The sequence below is a fragment of the Halichondria panicea genome, chromosome 10, assembly GCF_963675165.1.
Source record: "Halichondria panicea chromosome 10, odHalPani1.1, whole genome shotgun sequence".
Lineage (NCBI taxonomy): Eukaryota > Metazoa > Porifera > Demospongiae > Suberitida > Halichondriidae > Halichondria > Halichondria panicea.
Window position 1 is genome coordinate 2,359,688 of NC_087386.1, and position 12,841 is coordinate 2,372,528.

At 40.6% G+C, this 12,841-nt stretch overlaps 2 long non-coding RNA genes and 1 pseudogene across 8 annotated transcripts; 2 read left to right on the top strand and 1 right to left on the bottom strand.

The window, feature by feature from the left end:
- Positions 1-596: 596 nt before the first annotated feature.
- Positions 597-5,708, top strand: LOC135342235 (uncharacterized). 3 transcript variants are annotated; one of them, XR_010396801.1, is made up of 11 exons: positions 597-701; positions 1,885-2,015; positions 2,065-2,226; positions 2,321-2,598; positions 2,662-2,732; positions 2,802-3,300; positions 3,354-3,489; positions 3,547-4,793; positions 5,071-5,154; positions 5,244-5,374; positions 5,443-5,708. It is a non-coding gene; the product is annotated as an uncharacterized LOC135342235 (long non-coding RNA). The 3 variants fall into 3 exon arrangements; XR_010396800.1 differs by lacking the exon at positions 597-701 and adding an exon at positions 1,513-1,620; XR_010396802.1 differs by lacking the exon at positions 597-701 and adding an exon at positions 1,513-1,620 and having other exon boundaries at positions 3,148-3,300.
- LOC135342232 (uncharacterized) lies at positions 5,410-9,163 on the bottom strand. Of its 5 annotated transcripts, none has more exons than XR_010396796.1 (14): positions 8,895-9,163; positions 8,485-8,848; positions 8,301-8,432; positions 8,118-8,248; positions 7,775-8,064; positions 7,472-7,596; positions 7,294-7,341; positions 7,039-7,147; positions 6,913-6,957; positions 6,611-6,745; positions 6,370-6,439; positions 6,214-6,311; positions 6,106-6,163; positions 5,791-5,959 (listed from the first exon to the last, which is right to left on the bottom strand). It is a non-coding gene; the product is annotated as an uncharacterized LOC135342232 (long non-coding RNA). The 5 variants fall into 5 exon arrangements; XR_010396795.1 differs by having other exon boundaries at positions 5,793-5,959; positions 8,485-8,616; positions 8,663-9,163; XR_010396798.1 differs by having other exon boundaries at positions 5,794-5,959; positions 7,775-7,898; positions 7,940-8,064; positions 8,485-9,163.
- A 103-nt stretch (positions 9,164-9,266) lies between these two features.
- LOC135342200 (xanthine dehydrogenase-like) lies at positions 9,267-11,748 on the top strand (annotated as a pseudogene).
- The last annotated feature ends 1,093 nt before the right edge of the window (positions 11,749-12,841 follow it).

A 12,841-nucleotide genomic window follows, 5' to 3' on the forward strand; every position in this document is an offset into this window, starting at 1 on the left:
TCGTTGGTCCATAAGGTTACCTGTTTATGGAAACTGGATGGACCAACGTCTTTGGACGACAAGCAAGAAATAGTTCACGCAGTTTGATTTCATGTACTCATTTCAATGTTTGGTGGCTCCTTTAGCATTGAAAACCTGTTGTTGATCTATTAAAGTTTCCAGTTTCTGGAAATTGGGTAGACCAACAGACAACAGGGGTAAGAAAAGAGTTTATGCAGCTTGCATTATTGTGTTGGTTTCAACTTTCCAAGTTTGGTGGCTCCATTGGCATCAATTAAACAAGATAACTGCATGGGTCCCCATCGTATAAGTATCATAAAAATTATTCCTGGAAATTCGATGGACCAATTAAAGGGCCAGGACGACAGGTAAGAAAATAATTATGTTTCTCCAGTTGTTGACTACTATTACATACAGTGCATACTGCCTCAGTGTGGGACCTGACATCCTGTGGTTAGACACCATTCAAAATGTTGAACAGCTCTATCTTTTGAATACATGATGTGTGTGGGTGTTGTTGCATAAACTTTGCTATTAATTTTGATGTGGTTGATTTAAACCTGGCTGCGGTGCTGATTATGACATCTAATGAACTCTGATCTTTCTGAATATGTACATCAGCTTAATTCTAGACTTAGGCTGTATAATGTAATGAAGAGCAGGCTGCCACAGGCAATGAACAAGATGACTTTGAATTCTCGGTGAGCAACAGTGATATTGAGCCTCAGTCCTAGATCTATATATAAAAATAGTGATACCATGCACCAGTGAATTATGCACCGATCCATGTCAGTCCCCACTGCCCCCCCTCCCCCTGTAGGACATAGTGGGGTTTTGGTAACCCTGAGGTGCGGGATATAGGGTGAGAATTTGACTTCCTTAGTATACAAACTTACAACAGCAATATCCATGGAGAGAAGTGTATAGCACATGCACGCGTGTATAGTCAAATCCCGAGGTTATTAAGTGGGGGTATATGGGAGGGAAAGAGGCGATTTGATTTCACCCAGGCTCCCAGGATATTGATGCAAATCAAATCCCCACTAAACCCCGACATACATACACGGGGCGTAGTGGGGCTGAAATTGATACTTCTCCTATCTATATATATTGCTATTTTTGGGTGAACAATAAATATAATTATCCCAGACCTCTATAACATCCATCAATCATATCGTCATCATTATAGAAGGCCTATGATCCTGAATCGATTTTCTTAATCTAGCAACATTGACCATGACGATATTTGCCGTGCATGGGTATATTATATATATACCCATGTATATCTATATATATAATTATATATATATATTGTATCCAATGACATGTATATGAGTAATCAGTATAATTGGTTGGGTATCACTGCATGGGTGATTCCTATTCATTCATGCAACATCTGCAACACTGATGTAGTGAGTCGCTATAATAATGTATAGCTATCATTGTGCATGTGCTATGTACAAATGCACTAGCTCGTGGCAATAAAACACGTCATCAATTATAGAAGGCCTATATGATCCAGTTATAAGCCACTCATGGAAATAGATTCGAGAGGCTAACGAAGATAAATATTTATTTTGCTCAAACAAGTTAAAGAAGAAGAGGAAACACTACCCTATAGTAAGAGAATTAAAGCATAATTAGTATAAATCTATATGGGTATGAATGCGGGGTATTCGATATTGATGTACAAGCCTGATTGCTATTGCGAAATGCATGCGCATGCTCTTTCTTTGCGTTTATTTCGATTGCGAATTATGCATTCGCAGTTTGCAATAGAAAGAACTATCCTCCAATATACGGTACCATCCACAACCTATATTGCTAAGTGATCACGAAGAAGTAAATTAATCCCAAGTGTGTATTATATTGTTCAATTTGTAGGTCAGATCAAGAAAATGCACCGAGTTGTTCAGGGAAAGGGAATCGTGTCAACTCAATTCAGGAGTGACCAAGAGGGCCATAATGAGCCTTTTGATGATATGACACTAAGTCAAGCCGGATACAAAGTACAGGTAATCGTACAAACTCAAACATTAGATCTCTACAATCATGCCATTGCAGGATAATGTTTCAAAGTCAGAAACAAAGCCGTCTGGAATTCCAGTGCCATTGCTGTCTGCATATCTCATCAGTGTACATGAACAGCGTGCTTTCAACTCATTGGACAACTCTCTCCGGTCGTTTGTTATACAGGGAATCAATAGAATCGATTCCTCTTTGAATGTAAGTATATTATCTTTTTCGTGCGTATAATTGCATGCATATAATAATAATTATAAAAATTATAGAGAGATGAAGTATAATTATATTCATGTAGGTTGGTCTGTTGATCTATTATAATTTCACTGAGCATGGAGTTTCTTTTCGTCTCACGCTGTGGGTTGCACTTCAGTGATGGTATACAGTGGGTATACTGGTGCAGTTGTGATAGTGCACGTGGCCACTTACTAAATAGCTGCTCCACTTCGGTTGATTCCACATATGATGCATTCACAAGCATTGTTGGCTCTGAATGTATCCACATCGAACCAACTAGACTGATTATCCAAGAGACTGACAATATTCACAACATTACATCAGCTCAAGAATTATCAGGTACATGTCTTCTAAAAGTGCATGCACAGCTAATATTTATGAATTATCCTCATACCCATTCAGATCATTCGTATACTTTGAATATCGAACCTCACAAGGAGGACACCTCCTACAGTATAAATGTTGGCACAGAGGTAAGTTGGACACTATTGTGCATGCATGTACGTCTCCAATCACAACTATATAATTATAATGATTTATAGGTTGTATGCTCTATTGGGCAGGCGGTATGTACAAGAGCTGATATAGTGGCCATGTGTTGTACAAGTTCGTATTGATGATAAACAATTAAGGGGTCTGTACTGTTGTACATGCATGCAAGTACAATAAACAGCACAGTTCACATGTGGATATTGTCGAGAAAGCATTGAATAGCCCGGATGAGGATAAACATGACTGCCTCAATAAAATTGCAAAAGATCTGTCTAGTGTGCAGCAGAATAGACAAGTGCATGTGCATGCATCAGTATCGGTCCCTTAATTTCATCAAGCAGTATATACCGTTCAATTTATCAAGTGAATTGTCTCAACAACTGGCATGTACTGTAGCTGATCGCTTCAACATTGTAAACAACACTTCTATTTTGGGCTCAGTTGACACATATTGTAAAGAGTGCAGTACGCTTACACGAGATGAAGAAGACAAGCAGGAATCTGTACGGAGCAAAATTATACTGCTCAATACAGTTATCAATGCGAATGGTAGGTGGCTTTAGAAGTATAAATCCATAACAATTATTATATTGACCAAACAGTGCATGTTAGGTATTGCTCAGGATGTAAGAAACGTAAAGAATTTGATGGCCAACTAGTAGGATTAGTGACTATGGGCAAGTTCCTGGTATCCTATGAAGTTCTGCGAGGTTTTATGCATCAATTCCTTTTGGGAAGGTAATTAATGTTGCATGTGTGTGCACTTTGACTATTAACGATGCATTTCCTCTTCAGAACAACTATATATACCCAGTATTGTGTGTTGGTTAAAAACCATGAAGATGCAGGATTCGGCGATCAGTTTAATAAGTATAATATGTGTTTACATACAATCACTATCGGTTGTCGTGGTATGCCTTTCTTGACCTGTTAGACATTGATTATCAAGTAGGATTTCAGTACACTGCGTGTGGAGATTGTCCACCCATTGTTGTCATGGATGCTACTTGTTTAGCATTCAGAAAAGACCTTATGCCCTGGAAGTCCCAACTCAACGGTTCTGGAGTTCATAAAACCTCATCCCCTATCAGCTGTACTGGAAGATAAGTGCAAATTTTCCCATGTCATCAACCACTGTATATAATGATTATATATATAATGATAGTCCTCCCTGAGCTAAGACAAAATAAATACCTTGCCAAGCATGCATGCACAGATTTATTCAAAACTTGAATCCATTTGTAGAAGATGCCTCTCATCATAGTAATCATATACAGTGTGGCGAAAGCTGTTTTACTTATTTAGCAATTATTGTTGTGATAAGTTTAGGATCATGCGGACAGCTGAAAAGTTACTGTATTTATTTTCTTTCAACACTAGTTTCCATGATCGGATATACATCAACAACAAGACAATTACATGCACGCAGCTGAAGATGTTTACTACAAAGAAGTGTATAAGCCAGCATGAATTCACTTCTCTTCTAGAATTACTATATTTGCACGCACCAAGTTTGGTCAAACTTATCACCACAATAGCTAAAGAAGTCAACGAGGCTGATACAGCTGTCTCCTGTTGCAAGCACTGGATTAATTTACTGCAAGCTCTCAGTTCAGCATCACCTGTGTGTGCTTTGGTACCACCTACAGAAGAAGTGCACAAAATGCTAAAGGAAATGGAGTCTTCTGGCTCCTTGAAGTCAAATGCAAAAAAGATGGCCTTTCTACAAAAGGAAGCTCCAGTACTGTTCACTTTAATTGAATGTCTTCCTTCTTACCCCACTGAAGCATTGCAGCCTATACTAAAAAGGCTTGTGGAATTATCATTAGCCCCATTTACGCAAGACTTCACAGAGTCTAGTACTGGTGACCACACTGACATTAATGATGATGATATGATATCGTACTTTCCAAAGCTTCCTTCACTAAGAAAACGAAAGATTTATAAGGCTGACAGTTCTAAATCCTCTGTATATGTACAAAAAAAAAGCTCAAGACATCCATCACTGCTACCGGGGATATTTACTCTGTATTGTCAGCATGGTAATGCTGCATGCATGATAATTGTAATTATTACGCCTCTACCGTATTACTAGAATATTTTGCAGGTGAAAAACCTTTGCGAATGAGCCAAATCAGCAGAAAATTTAACCCTTTGCGATCTAACTATTGTGTTCTGGCAAGTATTTACTAGTAATAATTAATATTTTAGGTTTTGTGGATTTTATTGATCAACCCTCGCAAAATTCGCAAATGTTTGATGCTCGCAAAACATTCTAGTAATAATTATGGTACATTAATTTGCATCAATATTGTATAGGAATTTGCTATGGATTCCAACTGATGGAAGTTCAGGAATCCCCCAACATTCCTTTCACTATCTTATATGAACGATTCTCATTAGGTATAAATGCTATATATATCGGGATGATTATTTTTGAACTCTTCCGGCATGCAATTGCATAATATAATTATATGCCCTTGTATCTGCAGCACCTGAAGTCATCATATACGACAATAGTTGCAACCTGCACCAATACTGCTTGAATAGAGAGCCCCCCTTTTTCAGGCACAGTCGGTTTCTATAGGTCTAGTAGATCGTTTCCATTGGCCAAATCATTCAGGTATATAATAATTGTATGTTAAGTATAATTATATGATTTTAATTACCATGCACTTATATATCATACAGGATGCAGTGTTGCTTACAAAATGAGCACCTATAGACAATAATGATGCCTTGAACAGCCAGATGGTAGAGCAAAGCAATTCATGCTTGAAGAGAATCAAATCGTCACTGTCGTATATGAATAAAAGAAATTTCCTCACACATTGTGGATTTTATTTATGGTATCACAATCAGAAAAAACTATAAGTATAATGTACTCACATGCATGATGGTCTTGTCATGCACTTTTTGTTTTTACAACCATGAATTTAAAATTGTGGCGTCACTTGTTCTGACTTATCATGCATGCGTTACAATAAGGGGTGATTGAAGAAATTACACACAACACAATCATATTATATGCATGGGGGAATAACAGATGAGAAACTATATGAGGGAAACTAGTAACTATATTATTGCACATAATTATATACAATAAAAAATAAACATTCTGAGCTATACAATTAATGTTAAGTAAAAATAGCAGTTTAGGCTTCGATTTTGCCGTCTTCTTAACAGATACACTGGCATCATCATCAGTCTATTGCATAGTAGACAATGTCGGTATAGTTTATATACCAGCATGCATTGAAGCATGCTCATATACACATTATACAAGTACATAGCAATCAACGTTTGTGAATGCATGAACACAATCATGAGTGCGTGTCAGTGTGGTGTACTCACCTGCAGATCTGTATTAGCAACCCTTTTACTCCTTCTGACTCCGTGAGATGTCTTTTGGCTGCAGTATATAGGTACACATGAGGGAGTAGCCAAAATCATTTTTTTTACCTTTGTTGAGTGGAGTAGCATGATAACAGGATCAATCCACGTAATTCAGCAGTGTTTACAGACTTTTGCAGGTGCTTTGATGCAGGTAGTCCAGAAAACTGATCAATTGTGTTAGTGTAAATACTCACGAATGCTTTTACATATACCATCACGTACCTTGACTATTGTCATAATAATTATTGTGTATCACATGAATGCCACATTCAACTCCATCCTGAGCGGCCACCTAATACAATAAACATTCGTGAACTAAAATCCATCACGAAACAAGGAGTGCGTGGAGTATCCAAGAAGACAAAAAAATTGCATTTGGGGCAACTAAGCAAGTCAATGATTTAACTTTTATGATTACCCCATGCATGCATGTGCACTCTATAAATTATTATAAATTATATACCTTCACACACTGTATATCCATCTTTGCAGGTGATCGAATGCACATGCTTAAGAATTGATTAATGTCTTGTGCATGCATGTTGCCTGCTCAGTAAAAGGTGAGAGAATTGGCGACTGGGAGTCAAGAACATAGACACTACAGAAAAGGAAAATTGTACTCACATTAGTAATAACCTTTTTGACAGACCAACAAAACATGTAATCCTATCACACAATATAATGCATCCATGAGGAGCTCACATGCATGTATGGGTACTGGTCGAATTAGACTCCAGAAACTCAATCACATGCATAATAACGTACGTTTTCTTTGGGAGATTGACAGCAACAAGAATCCAGTGCCAGCCTCTATAATTATGATGTATACGTGGGAACAATGAAATTCTCATAAACACTATATGAAAGTGAATTCAGTGTGACAACTTATACCTTACTCTACACGGAAACAGAATCCTTAAATGTCATTGTAGATTTCAGCATACAGAGTCGCAGTGAGGCTTTCATTCAGTCTGATGTATAATAGAGTTTGTAGATGCAGCTGTATGATGAGTTTTTACGACAGTAGTCTGACAAATTGTGTAAACAAAATTAATAATTATAGACTTGAATTAGTCGATATCATTGTGATCATCACAGCTGTAAAAGTGTACATACCAGACTGTCGTGTGTTACTTATTACCTTACCTGTCGTATAGGCTGTTGTCTATCCAATTTCCGGCTGGATATGATATTCTGATAGACCATGCAGGGAACAGGTTTTCGAGTTTCCAACAAAGCCACCATGCATGCAGCATTTGAAATGAACTGATACCCACCTATAAAAGAATGAATGCAAGCTAAGCTGCATGAACTATTTTCTTACCTGTCAGTGTCGTCCAGGCCGTTGGTCCACCCAGTTTCCAAAACAGAAAAGGTTATGGGCCAACGTCCAGGTTTATTAGTATAACTGCATGATGCCAACGGAGAGCCACCAAGCTCTGACACCAACTATGCAGGAACACATTAAAAGAATGCTCAAGCTGTGTGAACTATTTTCTTACTTGTCATCCAGGCCGTTGGTCCACCTAGTTTCCTTAATTGATGCAAACAAGAGACACTAAGCTTTGAAATGAGCTGACACCAACCTGGAACACATTGCATTCAAGCTGCGTGAACTATTTCTTACTTGTCGTCCAGGCCGTTGGTCCACCTAGTTTCCAGAAGCAGGAAATCTTATGGACCAACGAGCAGGTTTTCTAGTTTAAAGATGCCAACGGAGACACCATGCAAGCTTTGAAGCTCACACCAACCTGGAACACATTAAAAGAAAGTGCGTGAACTATTTTCTTACTTGTCGTTCAGGCCATTAATTGTCCACCCAGTTTCCAGAAACATGAAACCTTATATGGACCAACGAGCAGGTTTTCCAGTTTAATGATGCCAACGGAGACACCATGCAAGCTTGCTCACACCAAACTGGAGAACACATTAAAAAGAATACATTCTAAGTGTGCAAACTATTTTTTTACTTGTCGTCCAGGCCGTTGGTCCATCCAGTTTCCAGAAACAGGAAACCTCATAGACCAACAAGCAGGATTTCCAGTTTATAATGATGCAATGGAGACACCAAGCTTTGAAATGAGCTCATAATCACACCAAACTGGAGAACACATTAAAAGAATACATTCAAAGTGCGCGAACTATTTTTTTACTTGTCGTCCAGGCCGTTGGTCTATCCAGTTTCCAGAAACAGGAAACCTCATAGACCAACAAGCAGGATTTCCAGTTTATAATGATGCCAACGGAGACACCAAGCTTTGAAATGAGCTCATAATCACACCAAACTGGAGAACACATTAAAAGAATACATTCAAAGTGCGCGAACTATTTTTTTACTTGTTGTCCAGGCCGTTGGTCCATCCAGTTTCCAGAAACAGGAAACCTCATAGACCAACAAGCAGGATTTCCAGTTTATAATGATGCCAACGGAGACACCAAGCTTTGAAATGAGCTCATAATCACACCAAACTGGGGAACACAGAATGCATTCAAAGTGCGTGAACTATTTTTTTACTTGTCGTTGGTCCACCTAGTTTCCAGAAACGGCCTCCTGTATGGACCAACGAGCAGGTTTTCCTGATGCCAACGAAGACACCAAGCTTTTAAATGAGCTCGGATATGGCTATAAAAAAGAATCCATGCAAAGTACAATGTAAGTAAACTATTTTCTTGCTTGTTATCCAGCCCGTTGGTCCACCCACTGAAATAGGAACTTTAATAACCAACGAATGCATTTTCAGGTTTACCTGATACCAACGGAGCCATACCGAGAATGTTTAAACACTTGTACTTTGTGTAGGGAGTGAAAGGACGACACCAAGGAGACCTGGACCAGCTGTTCCATACCTTTCTTAAATTGTTGCTTCAATTATAGATATATAGTAGAGGAATCGACAGACATGTTTCAAGAGACTACTCCCTTACTTCTTCTACTATCTATGCTTCAATCAACAGTAGATCTAGTCTACATGCTGCAGTGGATACTTGAGCGTCTAGCACTGTACTGTGTACGTGTGCATGCTGCATGGGGCTTGTGTGTGAGCCCCACCCACCCTGCAGGCTCTCAGCCTCCTCATGACGTAATCTACCGTTGGTCCATTCGTCAGAGTCCATTGCCACAATCTGGAAAGTGTAATAACTCTCTCTTTACCCACTTCCCTAATATTAATTACATGAACCATCGCGAGCATCATGGCTGAGTTAGAGGGAGCCAAAGAAAGCATTTCCTTCTATGTGAATGGAGGAAAAGTGTGAAGTATGCATGCTAGTATACTGCTAGCTAAACTGCATTGCATCCTGGATACACATTAAATTAATTTTTAATTATGATAATTATATATACACCGTGTGTGCAGGTTGTTGTGGAGAGCCCGGACTCGGAGACCACTCTATTGTACTTCCTAAGAACGCAGCGTATCCTCGTAAACCTCTTTCATGCAAAATGTTGTATTGTATATTTCGTATTGAGGAGCATCATACGAAAATTAAAACTACGAAATTATTCTACCGCATACAATAGATTCAACGTCACTATCCTGAGCTGTACGAATATTTATTAAAAATGGGTAAAATGTAGTTATACAAAAATGTGTACCAACAAAATTACCTGCGTATGCGTATATTGAGTATATTGCACGAGTACTTTCCTTAGCGCCCCGTCCCTCTAGTCCGCCTAACAGGTACTAAGCTTGGGTGTGGTGCCTGTACGGTGATGCTCTCCTGGTATCAAGAGGGCGTGGTTACACATGCTGCCGTCAACGCTTGTCTTGCCCCCCTCTGTTCTGTGGATGGTATGGCGGTCACCACAGTGGAGGGGATTGGTAGCTCCCGCGATCTCCTTCATCCTGTTCAGGTGATCATATACGATACAAAGTCAGTTTGCATTCACTTAATTCCTTCCTGCTAACAGTTTTGCAGTCTTTTGATTCTTTTCAAAGACTTCTCACTTTTCCTCATAGATATCAGATGAAATTATTACTTCCAACTACGATATCTCACAACATGTTCCCCCTCTCCTCCCATGCAGGAGCGTATAGCGCGTGCCCATGGGTGACAGTGTGGCTTCTGCACCCCCGGTTTTGTCATGTCCATGTACACTCTCCTCAGGAACAGCCACGCCCCCTCAGAGAAGCAGATTGAGGGAGCATTCGAAGGTACGTATGTGTACAAAGTCACCTCTGTATCTCTAGTGTGTGTGTGTGTCCCCTCAGGCAATCTGTGCAGGTGTACTGGGTACAGGCCCATCCTAGAGGGATTCAAAACCTTCTCACAGGTGAGCTTCACCTGTGACCCCCCCTACACACCATACCCCCCACATACTGACCCCACACACACAATGCCCCCCACAGACTGGCTGCTGTGGCGGTGCTACCAAATACTGTATGGACGTCAAAAGCTCTGATGGAATTAAGACTATCAAAGGTCCTTCTGTCCTCTTTAATGCCTCCAAATTCCGACCCCTTGACCCCACCCAGGAACCCACCTTTCCCCCAGCACTCAGGACGGAGCCTCTCATCCCATTGGCTATCAAGGGCCGAGGGTGTCATGGTATCGACCTTTGACCCTGGACCAGTTGCTGGTGTTGAGAGCAAGGTTCCCTCAGAGCAAGTTGGTCATTGGAAACACGGAGATAGGTGAGTGGTTGTCAAGGAGACTGTGAGGTACTGTATTAGCAAGCGTATTATAATAACGTTCTTACTATGCGATATTTGATTCCTACTGTATACTTTATATACTTGCTACAGACTACAGTAATGACAATGATTTGATATGCAGTAGCTCATGTTGTGTTTGTGTGTATTCTCCTGTTTCTGCCGCATACCCACTGCCCTACACATACACACAGGCGTGGAGGTAAAATTTAAGGGGGCCTTCTACGATACTCTCATCAGCTGCTCTCAAGTGCCTGAGCTCAACAAGATGGCGGTCACTGACGAGGGACTGACAGTGGGAGCATCTGTGACACTCACCCGACTGGAGGAACAGCTCAAGCATCTAGTGGAGTCTCTACCAGGTTTGATTATATGAAGTGGCATTTTTGTGACGTTCTACTAATTAATGCTAACGTCCGCACACATGCATTCTATCTGTGCTAACGTAATTTGTGTTCAGATTGTCCAATTTCAAAACTGATCAGAATTACCTTTCCAATGGTGTGTTTAGATTATATTATACAGAGAACAAAACGAGGACATTCTCTGCTCTCCTGGAGATGCTGCGGTGGTTTGCAGGACAACAGATCAGGAATGTGTCGGTCAGTACCCCTCCCTAATATCGTATAGCGGGTAATATTCGTTGGTGAACATTTTCGTATGAACTACCCAATTACATATTTCGGATTCTAAATATTTGTACAGCTGAGAATAGTGACGTAGAACCTATTGCACATAATAATTTTGCAGTTTATAATTTTTGTATTAATGCTCGAAAAACGAACATTTCCTACGTAAGAAAATAACCGGCTCTAAGGTACTCTGTATCCTGTAACTGTGTCCCCTCAGGGTATTGGGGGAAATATCTGCAACGCTAATCCAATCTCAGACCTCAATCCAACTCTGTTAGCGGCCGGAGTGAAGCTAACCATAGCAACCAAAGGTAGTGATGTTACCAAAATTTGGGAAATTTGAACCGAAGACCACCAAATTAAAGTTTTCCTGTGGACACAATGTCATTGCTGTATTGCCACGGATGTTAAATTAAAAAACCGCTAAGTCGGTTTAAATGGCTCATTCGCCAGATATCATACTTGCCAAATTTTCTTGTTATACGTATAGGTATATAGAAAACCCTTTCTAAACTAACCTATTGCACTAGCAAAGATCTTCTCTGATCTCTACAGACAGTAACCGGGGTGATAGTGATGGACCCCAGCTTCTTCACTGGCTACAAGAAGACATCCATTAAGCCGGGGGAAATACTACTATCAATCCTCATCCCCTTCACCAAAGAGGTAGGTCATGGTAGTGAAGGGTAGGGGAGGTCATGGTAGTGAAGGGCAGGGGAGGTCATGGTAGTGAAGGGCAGGGTAGGTCATGGTAGTGAAGGGCAGGGGAGGTCATGGTAGTGAAGGGCAGGGGAGGTCATGGTAGTGAAGGGCAGGGGAGGTCACGGTAGTGAAGGGCAGGGGAGGTCACGGTAGTGAAGGGCAGGGTAGGTCACGGTAGTGAAGGGCAGGGTAGGTCAGGGTAGTGAAGGGCAGGGTAGGTCATGGTAGTGAAGGGCAGGGGAGGTCATGGTAGTGAAGGGCAGGGTAGGTCATGGTAGTGAAGGGCAGGGGAGGTCATGGTAGTGAAGGGCAGGGGAGGTCTGACATGCATGCACGAATCACTACATGTACTGAGTTTGTCACTATCCCCCATTTTTTCCTTGCAGTATGAGTTTGTGCTGAGTTACAAGCAGGCTAGGAGGAGAGAGGATGACATTGCCATCATCAACGCTGGTCTTAGAGTCGTCTTAGCACCACCAGCGGGTGATTCCGATTGGACGGTCCAAGACTGTTGCCTTAGTTACGGAGGGATGAGTTACATAACTACAGTGGCCAAGAAGACGCAGGCTTATCTCATTGGAAAGTGAGTACACACATACAACAGTACAGTAATGTGTTTTTAGTATAATATTGTGTTAAATTATTTCGTTCATTAATCACCAGGCCATGGTGTGAGTCTACACTGGAGGAGGTGTGTCCACTACTCCT